Raw genomic sequence first — 14,646 nt, forward strand, 5'->3', positions numbered from 1 at the left:
GTAAAGGATTTTTAAAAATATACAAAGAAAGGCTTGCACTAGACCAGCTAACAGTGAGGCACTGGACTTCATTGCCTGGGGTGACAGTGGGATTCAGTGCTGGAGGCTGGATTATCCTGCTGGGAACAGGCTTGACTGTTGTGTCAGAATCAACAGAAGTATGATTCATCCTGCCTTGGCCAACAGGAATGACTGAGGTGATCTACTGAGGAACCTAGCAGTCCTATTCTTCCATGCCTCCAATTGTTATTTCATTCTGTCCCTTTCGCCCAGTTAAAATAATGACAATCCTACTCATCAGTGTTCACCTTAGGCTGCTATATTTCTCCATGCTATATCTGAACTGCACTAAAACCAAGCTTCTGTTGATCACAAATTTGCCAGCATACCAGTGGGACTTGATGACTCTGTACTGATTTATGCTGTATTTGTACTGCAGAAAAGACTTGCAGCAAGATATTTATAGGAAGTCCATATGTAGAAGAATATTGTTACGCACTGGAAACAGATTGCAGTCCAGAGTAAAACAAAACACGGAGAAATATTAATGTATCCTATAGCATAATCACCCATAAGGCTGTCAAATGAGGCTGAACCCTGTTTTGGTTTTGACAATCAGTAGGCAGCAACACCATGTATCCCTACCAGGAAGACCAGGATTTGACCCACAGCTGAGCATGGGATGAGCCTGCTGGGAACAAGGCTACTTTCAACAGTCCCCATCAGTGTCTCCCTAAAACATGTTGATCTGTGGCCTTTATCAGTGGGGGAGTGGTAATGCATTTTGGCATTCCCCTTGCATGCCCTCACAGACTCACAGAAAGGTTGAGGTGGGAAGGGACCTCTGGAGGTCGTCTGGTCCAAGCCAGGCTCAAACAGGGCCACCCAGAGCTGGCTGCCGTGCATCATGTCCAACTGAGTTCTTGTTCTTCATGCCTTTATTAATAAAACATAGTTCATCTTAAGTCTGAGTAAGGTGCTAAACCAATCAAAATGTCTGGGGAAGTTGTGTGGTGATTAAGATCTAACAAGATTAAAGAGAAAATGCCATAAATACTTTTTCTTATCCCAGTCATATGGAAGACACCAGAAAACATCTGATAGGCTGCAAATTAAACAAAAAAGGCACAAACGCATATGCAAATACATAAAATATAGGGGAGGGGGTAGAGGAATGCCTTAACATTCAAAACTGACTTTCATTAAGCAGCAACTGAAAAGATTGTTGAAGCAATGCTGCAACAGTTGGGCCTCGGTTTTCCTCAAAAGAGTTTGACCATTCTTTGACCTTTACCTTATCACAGAATCACAGAATCATCTAGGTTGGAAAAGACCTTGAAGATCATCCAGTCCAACCACTAACCTAACACTGACAGTTCCTGACTACACCAGATCCCTCAGCGCTATGTCAACCCGACTCTTAAACACCTCCAGGGATGGGGACTCCACCACCTCCCTGGGCAGCCCATTCCAACCCCTAACAACCTGTTCTGGAAAGAAATGCTTCCTAATATCCAGTCTAAACCTTCCCTGGTGAAATTTCAGGCCATTCCCTCTTGCCCTATTACTTGTTACTTGGTTAAAGAGACTCATCCCCAGCTCTCTGCAACCTCCTTTCAGGCAGCTGTAGAGGGCGATGAGGTCTCCCCTCAGCCTCCTCTTCTCCAGACTAAACACCCCCAGTTCCCTCAGCCGCTCCCCGTACGACCTGTGCTCCAGACCCTGCACCAGCTCCGTTGCCCTTCTCTGGGCACGCTCGAGTCATTCAATGTCCTTTTTGTAGTGAGGGGCCCAAAACTGAACACAGGAATCGAGGGGCGGCCTCACCAGTGCCGAGTACAGGGGTCAGATCCCTTCCCTGTGCCTGCTGGCCACGCTATTGCTGACACAAGCCAGGATGCCATTGGCCTTCTTGGCCCCCTGGGCACACTGCTGGCTCCTGTTCATCGGGCTGTCAATCAACACACCCAGGTCCCTCTCTGACTGGCAGCTCTCCAGCCACTCCTCCCCAAGACTGTAGCGCTGCTGGGGGTTGTTGTGGCCCAAGGGCAGCCCCCGGCATTTGCCCTCAGTGAAACTCCTCCAGTTGGGCTCAGCCCATGGCTCCAGCCTGTCCAGGTCTCTCTGCAGAGCCTCCCTACCCTCGAGCAGACCAACACTCCCACCCAACTGGGTGTCATCTGCAAACTGACTGAGGGTGCACTCGATCCCCTCGTCTAGATCATCAATAAAGATGTTAAACAGGAGTGGCCCCAAAACCCAGCCCTGGGGGACACCACTCATGACTGGCTGCCAACCAGATTTAACTCCATTCACCACAACTCTCTGGGCCTGGCCATCCAGACAGTGTTTTACCCAGTGAAGTGTGTGCCTGTCCAAGCCTCGAGCAGACAGTTTCTCCAGGAGAATGCTGGGGGAAACAGTGTCAAAGGCCTTACTGAAGTCAGGTAAACAACATCCACAGCCTTTCTCTCATCCAATGAGCAGGTCACCCTGTCGTAGAAGGAGATCAGGTTTGTCAGGCAGGACCTGCCTTTCATAAACCCATGCTGACTGGGCCTGATCCCCTGGTTGTCCATTATATGACTTCTAATGGCACTCGAGATGGCCTGCTCCATGACCTTGCCTGGCACCTTGCTCCACATTGCTCTTTCAGACCGATAGGCTATAGCTTTATTTGGAAATCGAAAGAGCATCAAGGCACTTTCCTGAGGGATGGCTTGTGCTCATTGTATAGGATGTTAAATTATTTTAAGAGTCCCTGATAGGGTCTTGGCCCAAATGAAGCGATGGTCTCCCAGACAAGCTCCACAGCTTGTTAGCACTGTTCCAGCAGGCACTGTGGATGCAGCCCTGCACTGGGTGTGAGACGCTAACAGTGCAGGTCCAGGCTGCCCCATTCTACTTGATCTCAGGGCAGACAACAACCATGGGCACATTAAATTTATTAGTGTAGATGTGGCCTGAAGGTCTAAACTGGAGTGGGTGAGCTTCACAAAGACAACAGGACTTACACGACAACACAGTGAAAAATGTTAGTCATCAGAGGGGCAAGAAAGGTGGGAATTTCTGTGTTTATTTATCCTGAGCAGTTAATCACAGCATATTTCTAGAAAATCAAACTCAGCTTTCCAGAGAAAAGAGTTCATGCAGTAAGCAGGTTTTGTGGATCATCATGCAAAGTAAACCTTAAAGGCTTCAAAAAACATGTTCTTTATGCCACAAAGACCTGGTGTGCAAATCATTTACTTTGTGCTGATGCATTTGCAGAGCTTCCCAATGGCCACTGGAAAGGGCTATCACCAGATTCCATGGGGCAGCAGTGGACCTTGGCTAAACATCTCCAGCTTCACAGTGCCCCCCCGCAGCACCAATGACTGGCCCATGCTCTATGTGCACAGGCTGGCGATGTAGCCAAAACCAAAATCTGACTCACTGTATAATTTCTTTTAGGAGGTACAAACCTGCTCTTAATGAAAATCTAATGTTCTGTGACTCACAACTCCATTGAATTTTATAGAAACCTTTATGGTGGTGACATTTATTAGCAAAGTAACAGGTACAACCTTGGTTATTTAGAGCCAGCTAGAATTATCTTAATGAGTCCTCTTGGTTATTTAGAGCCAGTTAGAATTATCTTAATGAGTCCTCTTGTTAGGAGTTCTCAAATAATCTTATCTTCTCTATACAACAAGAGCAGTTCACACTTACAGACCAAAATAGGTCTCAATCAACCCACAAATTCCAATTATAGACTTTATGGGTTTGGACATTGCCTTGAGACTAAGCTATTGAATATTTTATTAGCAAATTGCAGTGATAATCCTACAACTGTGTTCAAAATTATTTCCTTTTATGTATTTCTTTCCCACCATGTTATTTCCTTCAAAATACAAGGTGTAATTTTCTCTCCTCTTTCACATTATATTATTCTAATCCAAGACTGTTTATCTTTCCTTTTGTCTATTTGCACCTCAGAAAATTGCTGAAAACAAAACCCTTCTTTTATAAATTTTTTTGTAATTGACAGAGAATGGCTTTTATTTAATACAGCCACAGAATTATTAGTTTTGGGCAAGAAAGCATTAGCGATGACATGTTCTTAACCAGTAGGGTTGTTATAGACCCGGTGGAAACTTGACAAACCCAGGGAAGCTCAGATTTAATCCTATGAAACTGGGTCTAAGACCCTCCTTACTGAACCTGTCTAGATTTTCTGTAGGGAACTCGCATTCAGACCAACCCTAAACTGTTGAATTGTGTTTCTGGACACTTCTAAAGAACCTGGATATCTTTGCCATATTTCACCCAAGAAGAAGTTACATTTCAACGAACACAGTTTTACTTAAAAATATTTTTTTTTTGAGTCTGTTTGTAAGACATTTCAGAAACAACTTAGATGAAAGGATTAATATAAATAAACATTTTTTTCTCAGGTTAAGTAAAAAGATTTTCCTTATGACATATGTTCTTTTACAAATAATTACAAATTCCGTGTTTTTTCAAGAAAGATGAAGGGAATTACTTCATACTTTGCTTATCCTATGGTTTGTGCAATATGTTTTTACGTTAATCTTAAAAAGAGGGACCTCTTGGAAGATGAACCATAACAACTCTGAAATTTGTTTCACATGAGTATAAAAGTTATTTGAAGTCTGATGAGAAATTAAATTATGGACGTTAATGAAATTCCATCTTGTTATCCAGTACACACAGTTTTTTGAAACTTAATCAAATACAAGTATTGAATTTTGAAATATGGATGTTATTTATTAACAACTAAATTGAGATTTTGCTGTAAGTTACAGTGGGTTTGCTACCTTGAAATCCACCACGAAAAGAACTACAGCTCTTTGATGCACTTTATATTTTTTACTATAATATATTTTCACATCGCTTCATCTATGTAATTGGTAATGAGGATGAGCCTAAAAGCAGAACTAAACTGTCTTGTCCCCAGCTGAAAGGCAGTGGGGAAACGACCAGCTGAGGCAGCCAGGTCCTCAGTGTTAGAAACTTATGTGTTGGTCAACAACCTGAGACCCTTTTCAACTTACCAAAGTAAACACATTCCTTCAAACATCCCAACATTGTCAGAACCCCTGTGTGTGCCCATGGTGTCCTCTTAGTGCTTCCTTTACCAGGTAGCAGTATTAGGAGGAGGGAGTGCAACTGGGAAGGAAAAGGGACATGCAGCAATAGGAAGACATTGTTTGGAAAAAGGGTATTTTTGAGAAAAGAAGGCATGCCGAGACTGTAATAAAAGTATGTAACTTCCACATTATAGTTTTGTAAAATGACCCTTTAGTAATGCATGTGATCTTTTAAAAAAGGCTTGGATTGAATTTTGATAACTGAATGGAAGCTCTACATGGAAGAAATAAAATCCAGTAACATGCCCAACATTCATGGCCTTCTCCCCCAGCTTACACTGGTGTAGCAAGAGGTGGTCAGATCCTAGCTGATGTCACTTAGATGCATTTTTTTTTCTCATTCTGTAGCATACTAACAGCTCCATTTTCTAAGGGGATGGGAGGACTTGGAACTTTTTTCCTTAGATGAACATGACTGAAATAGTGATAGCTAACCCATTGCATGCAAAGGATGTGCCAGCTTCCTTCCTAGCCCCAAAGGAGCAAACCAGAACACAGGAGCCACTGAAGACACACTGCTAAAATGTAGGGAAGAGCCATTCCTAACACCACAGTGTGATACACACTCGGCATGTGAAAAGATCAGATACATCATGGGATTCCTGGTGCTGAAATGTATGCAACCTAAAAATAAATTCCCTGAGCACTTTTCACCATGCAGAGGCAAATATTTCCCAAGCATTGAGTCTAACAGACCAGATAAGGCAGATATGATAGAGCTAATGAATCGAGATGTGCAGCAGGTAACTGGAGAGAGAGGCATAGCCTTGAATGATCCAGGTTAGGGTTGTACTGCAAAAAGAGATTTTATGCTGCTTTCTTTTTTTCTTTTTTTTTTTTTTTCCTCTTCTTCTTCTTTCTTGAAAAGCATCCTTTGCTTTGGATGGCAGAGAGGACAAACCCATCTTCTGAACAATTATCTACCTCCCAAGCAAAGCCATGAGATACATATAGTAGAAAAATATTTCCTCCAGGTATAAGTCACCGAGGCTGCATTCAAGATCTGGTGTTCCTTAGAAGTGACCTGCAGCTGGGGACCTAGCAGGTGGTTGCTGAAAGCTCAATTGTGACAGCCTTGGAATCATCATCATGTACCATCTCTGTTTCTGGAGGTTCTTCATCATGAACTGATACATTTTAATGCCAGGTGTTCATCATCTACTCTGATTTCTAGTATGACCAAAATGAGGACCAAAACTGGACCCAGAACATCGGTTAAACCCGAGTTGTTCCTCAGGAAGCCACCCTCACAGGTTTAGAGACAAGATTTGGTGCCAAGCCAGTGCCAGACATATGTGATGTATATCCCTATGTCTATGGGGGGTGAAACAACTTCAAGCACTGTCCTGCAGCCATCAGCATGCTTCCTGGCATGGATATGTCTTCTGCTAGCCACACCAGCCCCTTCCCAGCTGGTGCTCTAGTACAGCCCAGGGACCAGCATGCACCAGGGACTGCTCCTGGTAGAGACAGACAAATCTTATCACCACAGTTTGGGGTGGGGGGGAGAAGACTGTAGCCATATGGGGACAAGTCACATTGTCTCATGCCCACAGAAGAATAGAAAGAAAATGAACATGCTAACAAATGGTGGTAATGCAGTGGCTACAGAGCAATCACAACTGTAGTTACCTCTTATACCTACTTGATATCTACAGCTCCTACTCGACTATACTTGGGATACCTTTCATGGATTCACTTCTGGAGCTTTTAACACAAAAAGTGAATGACTGAACTGCTCCCTCGTGCCACTTTCAGGAATGGCAAAAGTTCACCCAGGGGACCCAAAGGACTCCAAAAGACCCAAAAATGCAACAGCTTCTTCTTTCTTCTGGCTTCAGGGTTGAACAACACAGTCTTTCGGCAAACCCAGATTTATAGGGTCAAACATGTTGTGTGTCCACTAGTGTCCCAGTATCCATCATGTTTCTGGAGGACTCCCTAGACTGGGACTAGAGTCCTATACACTGCACATCATCTAGGGGTGCAGTCTGGATGTAACCCAGAGGTCCAGGAGAAGGATATTGTGTATCCCAACGGAACATAAGTTAATGAAGTGCAACCTTCCCCTGATTTCTTCACATTACAGGTTCCATGAATTTTATTCATCAACGGATGTAATTTACAACAAGAGCCTAAACTCATGTGGCTGACACTCTGTGGGTTTAGAAGAGAGCTATACAGATGTGAGGAAGGTGTAAATTAAAGTAGGTCACATCAAGATTATTCTAATTTACCTTTTCCAGTGCTTGCAGAGTTGGCTTCCACTGCAGCTTCTGCCTCAAGCACCCCAGCCCATAACTTACATTAATTAGGCTCCTAATGCAAGAGTCATGCTAATAAGTAGGTAGAAATACAAATGCAGTTTGAGTGCATTACTGACCAACTCTGCCCATCAGACATGTTCCATGCTACCTTATAACCCAGCACCCCTGCAAAGCGAAAAACAGTGTGTAAAATGCCCCAGTGCAATGGCACCGGCACCCATCTGCTCCCTCAGAGGGCTGTCTCTGGGCAGAAAGTGAGCACTTTTCTTCAGGGAAATAATTCAATGGCCCTGAAGCAAGAAGGGGATGGACAACATCCACTCCAGGGGATGCAGGGCTGGTTTCCATCCAGGGCAGGAGCAGGGACCCCTGGGAAAGAGAGGGAGGGAAGGAGACACTCTGTTTCTTGGTGGTATTTCCCTCCCGTGAGCACAATTCATGGCTAGCTGTGCCAGCCCCTGAGCAGGAGGAGCTGCCAGCATCCTGGAACAGCTGGTGGCCACATCCGCGTGGGAGGGTGCCGCATCATGCAGGCCAGCGTCCCTGGGAAAAATAACCCATCAATCACTGACGGAGTCACAGGAGATGCTCCTACTACGTAGGAGTAGATGCCGAAGAACAGCTGAGCAGGGGGCTGAGGTTTATTTTTAATTTTGTAAAGTAAATTTGCCTTCTGCATGATCCTCTTGTTCTTCCTCTCACAGCACATGTAAATAGAAAGTAAATGGCACACACAGGTCCCAGCAGACTAAGCCACAGTACAGAGCTGCTGCAAATCTCAGTGCTTGCTGTAGCTGTCTCACAGATGCGCCTGAGCTTCCCAGAGACAACATCTTCCTTTTCCTTACACCCCTCTAGAAACGCATCAGCGTAAGTGCAAGTAACAGAGCCCACTGGGTAACCCTGCAGGCACTTTCCAGCCAGCACTGCTTGCCTCTACGTACAGGTCCATGCAGGCAACCACGCTTACTTAGCAGTGCCCTGCTAACTGAACACACAGCCCCAGACTGCCACGCATTTGGCCGTGGAGGAAAATCTCTGGATGCAAAAACCCGTCTCAGGTAGAATCACATTTCACTCCTGGAAAGTTTATTGGCTGATCTGCAAGAGCTCTCATATACTGTTTATGGGCCTGTAAATGCTCCCTGCCATGAAATGGCCCCAGGAGCCGAGGATAAAGTTCATGAGATTTTCCGTAAGCCTTTTAACTGAAGGAGCATGGGGCTATGGTGCAGGCTACTCCAAGGAGGGCTGTAGGGAAGGGAGTTGCGAGCGCAGGGAGGCTGAGCTCCTTCCTACAAACATCACCAGTTGCCTCTAGTCCAAGCCTGCTGTGGTTGCACTTGGGCCAGAGGAGCTGCAGCTGGCCTGCCGCACAGAGATGGACATGTCCCTGGGGGGCATTTGCTGCTCCTGACCCAAAATCTCTCACTCGCATGGTCTTGTGTTGTTGCCTTTCATTGCAAGAACCAGGCAGCTGTGATAAAATTAGGACAGCTGCTGCTGACAACTAATTAGCTTCAGATAAGGTCTTCAGGGTGGCCACTGGGAAATAAATTAATGCTGTTTAAGCCAGCGCTGTAAAGCTCCCTGGCAATCTCTGCCAGCAGGCACCAGGCTGTCGAGGAAGGGGTGCTGCAGGGCTCTGCTTGCAGGGCTGGATGCCCCACAGCACAGGGGCCAGCATGCTGTGCTGATGACCGGCAACTTCATGGGTTTTGTGGTTTGTTTTTTTTGTTTGGTTTGTTTTTTTTTTTTAATGGGTGTTTGTTCTGGTGTAGTCTGAAACACTTCTGGCCCTCAGGAAAGGTAAATACCTGCCTAGCATGGTAAAAACCCCACCTTCATCCTAACTTATTCTCCACCTCACCTGTACATGGGTATTACTTTATGCAGAAAGAGCAAAGAATGGGACTTCATAACTGCTTATTACACCAAAGCCACACTTCCAGACTCACATCCATCAGGCAATGACTGAGTCAAATGCTTCCAGTGGCTCTGCACAATACTCACCAGTACCCTGTGGGAGGATCTACTTTCCCATCTTTGAGGTCTATGGAAAGTGCTTTTCACCCCAGCCACAGCCAACCTTCTGCACAAGCAGCATTCATGTTGAACATCGCTGATGCACATGCGATTGTGGCAAACTTCATTTTTCAGCCGCACAAGCTAAACTAAATGTCCAGAAGAAAATTTCCTCTCCTACTTCTGGCCTTTTTGTGTAGCTGATGTAAGAATAACCAGAGTGTGTTGATTCAGACCTACATTCATCAGTAACAGGGAAATATATTAGCAGCCATGACACAAAGGAAACAGAAGTGGCAGCAATTGTTCTCTGTTTTACAGGCTTTGGGAAACCCATTTGAACTTAAAATACAATCAGCATGTGTAATGCTGCCACTTACATCTACTGGATGCATGAGAGAAAGAGATTTGCTTGTGCAGGTATCATACCACAAGGTAGGCAGCACCAAGAGATTAATATTATAAGTGACAGAAGAGCTTTAACACACCTGTCAAGAACCTCATGTTTTTAAAGCATGTAAACATAATGGGCCCAACATTAATAAAACCAGACAGTGTAAAAAAATGAAAAAAGCAAGACAGAGTTAAAAATACTATTATTTTTCAGTTATACAGAGGAATTCCTATCCAGTGATTTTTCTATTGCAAACAGACATTGCAATAGGCCATGTCCTTGCATGAAAATGTCTGTGTTTATCTCAGCAGCTGCACACAGTGTTTCCTCATGAGATTTGTCTGGCCTCAGCAGCCTATTGGGAGCCATAAAACATCCCTCCTGTGCTGGATACAGGATGGGCATCCCATGGATGTGACCACTCCCTTAAAGCTCAGGAGGACCAGGGGGACAAGGAGGAAGGCTCAGCAGCTCACACCTCTGCCTGCCTGCAGGGCTTGCAGCATCCACCAGCTGCCATCCTTTTGAAAGGGGGCTCCAAAGGCAGGAGACATCCTCGCTTTGCCCTCAAACCCTGTTCAGCATGGGAGAAGCTGGGAAAACATTTTTGGGCCCTATGCCCTGTTCAGCTAACCAGAGGAGTTAAGCAGACTGGTCCAGCTGCATGTAAGGAGATTTTAACAATGGGAACCTTGGAGAAATGAACCAAGAAATGCTTTTTCCAAAGTGTTCATCCACAAACATGGCACATACATACAGCAGTGGTTGTGGAATGGACTAGCTGCAGCCCCCCTCCACACATGGTCCTATCAGCTCGCAGAGGGATGAGTAAACAGATGGAAGGTACAGCAAGGAGCAAGGCAGCTCTGCCAGGGCTTATCATAACACCCATCTCTGAAGCAGGTAATTACGCACACTATGAAGTCATTCAATAAACACATTCAGTTCTTCAGTAAGCCTAATAGGCTGTAATTTCACTCTACTTCCCTTCAAATTGAAAGAAAAAGGAAATCAATAACTGATAGGCAAGCCTCTTCTCATGTGGCAGAAATGCTTGATATTATAGCTCTAAACCAGTACTCCCTTGCACCATGGGTTTTGTCATGCCATGCTGACCTAGGACCCTTCAGCCAAGATCTGAATAGCATTTACTCACTAACCTGGCTTAAATTCATTAATAGAAACTCTTCTCCATACCTAGCTAGACAGAAGGAACTCATCAGCTGAGATATATTTCAAAGAAACTCCCCTGCTTTCCTGGAGCCTCTTTTAAAGCCCACTGTCCCCCACAGCCCTAGCAACCCATATTTCCTCCTACATGCAGAGCTGAGATATCCAAGAGGGATGCAGGGCTTGGGGGAGTTTCCATGCATTGAAAGGTGGCTGAGATGTTGCTGGGCCCAGCACTGGTCTGGAGAATCTGCACTGCAGCAGCCACTCTCCCAGGGGAGACCCCAAGTCCTGCTCCATGCCATGAGGAACAGGACACTTCAAAGCAAGTCTGTGCTCAGAAAAAGTTAGCCCAGTAGCAAATAAACTAGTAAAGTCTCACAGAAATGCTTTTAAATGCTAGAGACCTAGTAATGAAACAGTTCAGTAGAGAATTTGTATTTTTTCCAAAGCTGTAAATGATCTGAGGAACAGGATCTAAGAGACTTCTGCATCCTCCTGGCCTTGCCTGCATGCACTGGCCCTGCTTTGGGGAATGAGGGTCTCTCATCAAGGGGGTCTGTGGCTCAGAGCAGAGAAATCTCAATCTTTCACTACTGACACTGCCGAGTTTAGAGTGGCAGCAGCCATGGTAGAGCTGAAACTCTCAGGGCTCAGGTCTCCTCCAGGTCTGCTCCAGGCTCCTCGTGTTTAACACTGGCAGGAAATTTTCCCAGCACTAGTAATTTTCCAGGGCCCCAAAGCTGCTTCTGCCATGACTTCCAATTGAGCAGATAGTAGCACTAGTATTATTGTTCAGGACTATTACTAAATATTTATTAGTCAGTATTTGCACTGTTCACCATCAGGTTCAGTTCTCCAGTGTCAGGGTGATGGACCCACCAGGAAAGAGAATGCAGGACATGAGTGACGAGTCTCTGTATGATGCTCATTTTTATCATTTTGATGCTCATTTTAATCAGACAACTTGCCATTGCCATTTAAGCAATGAGGAGTGAACCAGCTGTCACTCCCACTGTCACCAGCACATCTTTTACCTGTCATACCTTTCCTACCCAAAGCATGTCACAGCCTTCAGGAGCCCCCAGCCCTTCCCTGCGTGGTCCTAGTCTCCTAGGAGGTGGCAGATGTGCCAACTGACTCTGCCTTCAGTTAACTGTTCAAAACTGCCTGAGTAAGCAACAAAACAGCCCATCCCACTCTGAAGATTCCCCATGGCAGAGGCCAGCAAAGGTGACCATCATCAGCACACAAAGGGCCCTGGGCAGGCTTTCTGGTAGCAGACCTGCAGCTGTGACACAGGTGAAAAGCCTGAACAACCTCCTGCATTGTAAGGTTACTGGCTGTGGAAAGGATTCTTGGCATTTCCTCGTAAAACAACCTGAGTATAATCTCAACTGAACCACGTCCGTAGGCTAAGAAACAGTGATGGGCAGCCAAACTTTTCCTGCAGCTCTCAAGTTCAAGTTAGCATGCGGTGCCAGAGGCTTTCATCAGATGAGTAAAAACTATTTGCATGTTGAGACTTGTTCTTAACACTTCTCCTGGATCTGTCAACTGACAAGAAAAAAAATCCCACCAACTACCCTGATGTTCACCCAGAGCCTGCAGTAAGATTTTGTGAGTTTCCTCACTAAAACGAGTAACTTAATGGATGACCTGAGACAGGAGCTTGTTTGGTAGGCTTGGAAAAAGCCCCCCAAAACCACATCAGCCACATGAGCACACAGCCTGCTTCAAGCAGAGGCTGGTGTGAGCAAATATGGTTCTTGTCAGTATCTGCCACTGTTTGTCATCACCGCAGACCTTTCATCTGGTGCTGGCTCTGTGCACAGGGCTCCCTGCAGGGCTTAGCGAGAGCCGAGTCCAAGCGAGGCAGGACTGCAGCCTGAGACGCAGCTGAAAGGTCACGGCATCCCCACACCAGCCATCACACAGAGCAGGCAGAGAAGTAACTGTGCAGAGCTGCTCAATGCGTCCCAGCAGCTTTATTTCACTGTGTAGCCACTGAGCGTGAGTTGTGACATGACGTTTAGGAGGGGCTTGCAGGGACAGGCATTGAGCAGATCACATAGCAAGCAGTCACTGTGCCTGGCACAGATTTTTTCTGACATTCCCTGGGCACCAGGACAGAAGCCAAAGGCGGTCCGTGCTGGTGAAGTCATGGAAGCATCCAGAATACCTTCTTTTCACCGGTCTATTGATTTCTTTTCATCACTGGCTGGTGACCTCCTCCTGTCTCTGCAGTGAGAGACATTCACTAAAGGAACAGGCAGCACCAAGGCCCAAAAGTGGCCTGTCCCCATGGCAGGAGTCAACACCTCACGCTTGATGCCAGGCTGGTCCACACAGCTCTCTGTGGCAGCTCTCCTCCTCGTATTACGAGCTTATTAGAGATGCTGCAGCAGTTACCCAGGGCCATTCCCAGAGTAAGATTAACCGAACCATGTACTACAAAAAAAAAAAAAAAAAAAAAAAAAAAAAAAAAAAAAAAAAAAAAAAAAAAAAGATTGATAATACAGATTTGTCCCCACAAACCTGCCAGAAGCCATGCTAGAGCCAATGCAGTAATGAATGGTGCAGGCAAAGCAACAGCAGTCCTGGGGGAAGGACCTTTCTCAGGTAAGCTCTTCAAGTAGATTTGGGAAGCAGGATCTGCAGTGCATGAGCCCCCAGTTAGCAGAACTCCACAAGAAGCTGGGACATCTGCTGCCTGTCATAGAAATCTCATGTCTGTCACTCACAGATCCTCTTGTATTTCATTAGAAGGGTCAAAATGAAACAGGGAATTCCCAAGCCCATCCACACAGCTACACTCAACCAGCCAAAGACCAAGGTTACTGTTCTTCAAAGCAAACAGATGGGCTTCACACTGGCCAAACACAACCATTCTTGAGATTTACTTGTATTTTAAGCTGAAAATATCCTTAGTTTAAGATTTTTAGCAGAACACAGCTCTAGTCTTGTGGCTTGGGCAGCCTTGGTTCCTATAGCCAGATTATGTACGATGGGATGGGAGAAGCCTCTGGCTGTGCCACTGCCATCATCTATGTCCAGGCAGTGAGGAGCAGAGCAGGCAGCTGCCAGCAAACCAGGAATAGCATCTCTTAATTGCAGTATTATAATGTCCATCTTACCCTTCTGCTCCAGGGAGAGGGATAGTAAAGTCTGACGTTCAAAGGCTTCTCCTCTCAATTCTGTTTTTGCGTATGTGTAGTGTGCATGTACCAGATGTGTACATTCAGTATGCACGTACATAAAGGTTATGCATGCACGTGTGTATTTCTGCAGAGCACAGTGCAGAGAGCGGTCCCCAGTCACACAAGCATCCTCCTGGCAAACACATACTCGGCTACATGTAATATTAACACATCAGCACCTCCGGTGACAGTTTCTCTCCCAGAAGTAGCTCTAGAGAATATAGCGACAGAAACATTATTTGCCGACTCAAGGGCTCCACCAGGAGGAAAACCAGCCCCATAACCATCCCCTCGGAAGGGCTAGAAGGAAGGTGCTCCTCTGGCAGGCTGGGTCACTATAGACAGGGAGGCCAGAGTTGCTGTTAACAACGTTCAAAGCCAAGGACAAGAAATGTGGCAGGATTGGATTAGCGCAGTGTCAGCCGGGCGGGGGCTGG

The sequence above is a fragment of the Athene cunicularia genome (assembly GCF_003259725.1).
Source record: "Athene cunicularia isolate RWA chromosome 2 unlocalized genomic scaffold, athCun1 chr2_part1, whole genome shotgun sequence".
Lineage (NCBI taxonomy): Eukaryota > Metazoa > Chordata > Aves > Strigiformes > Strigidae > Athene > Athene cunicularia.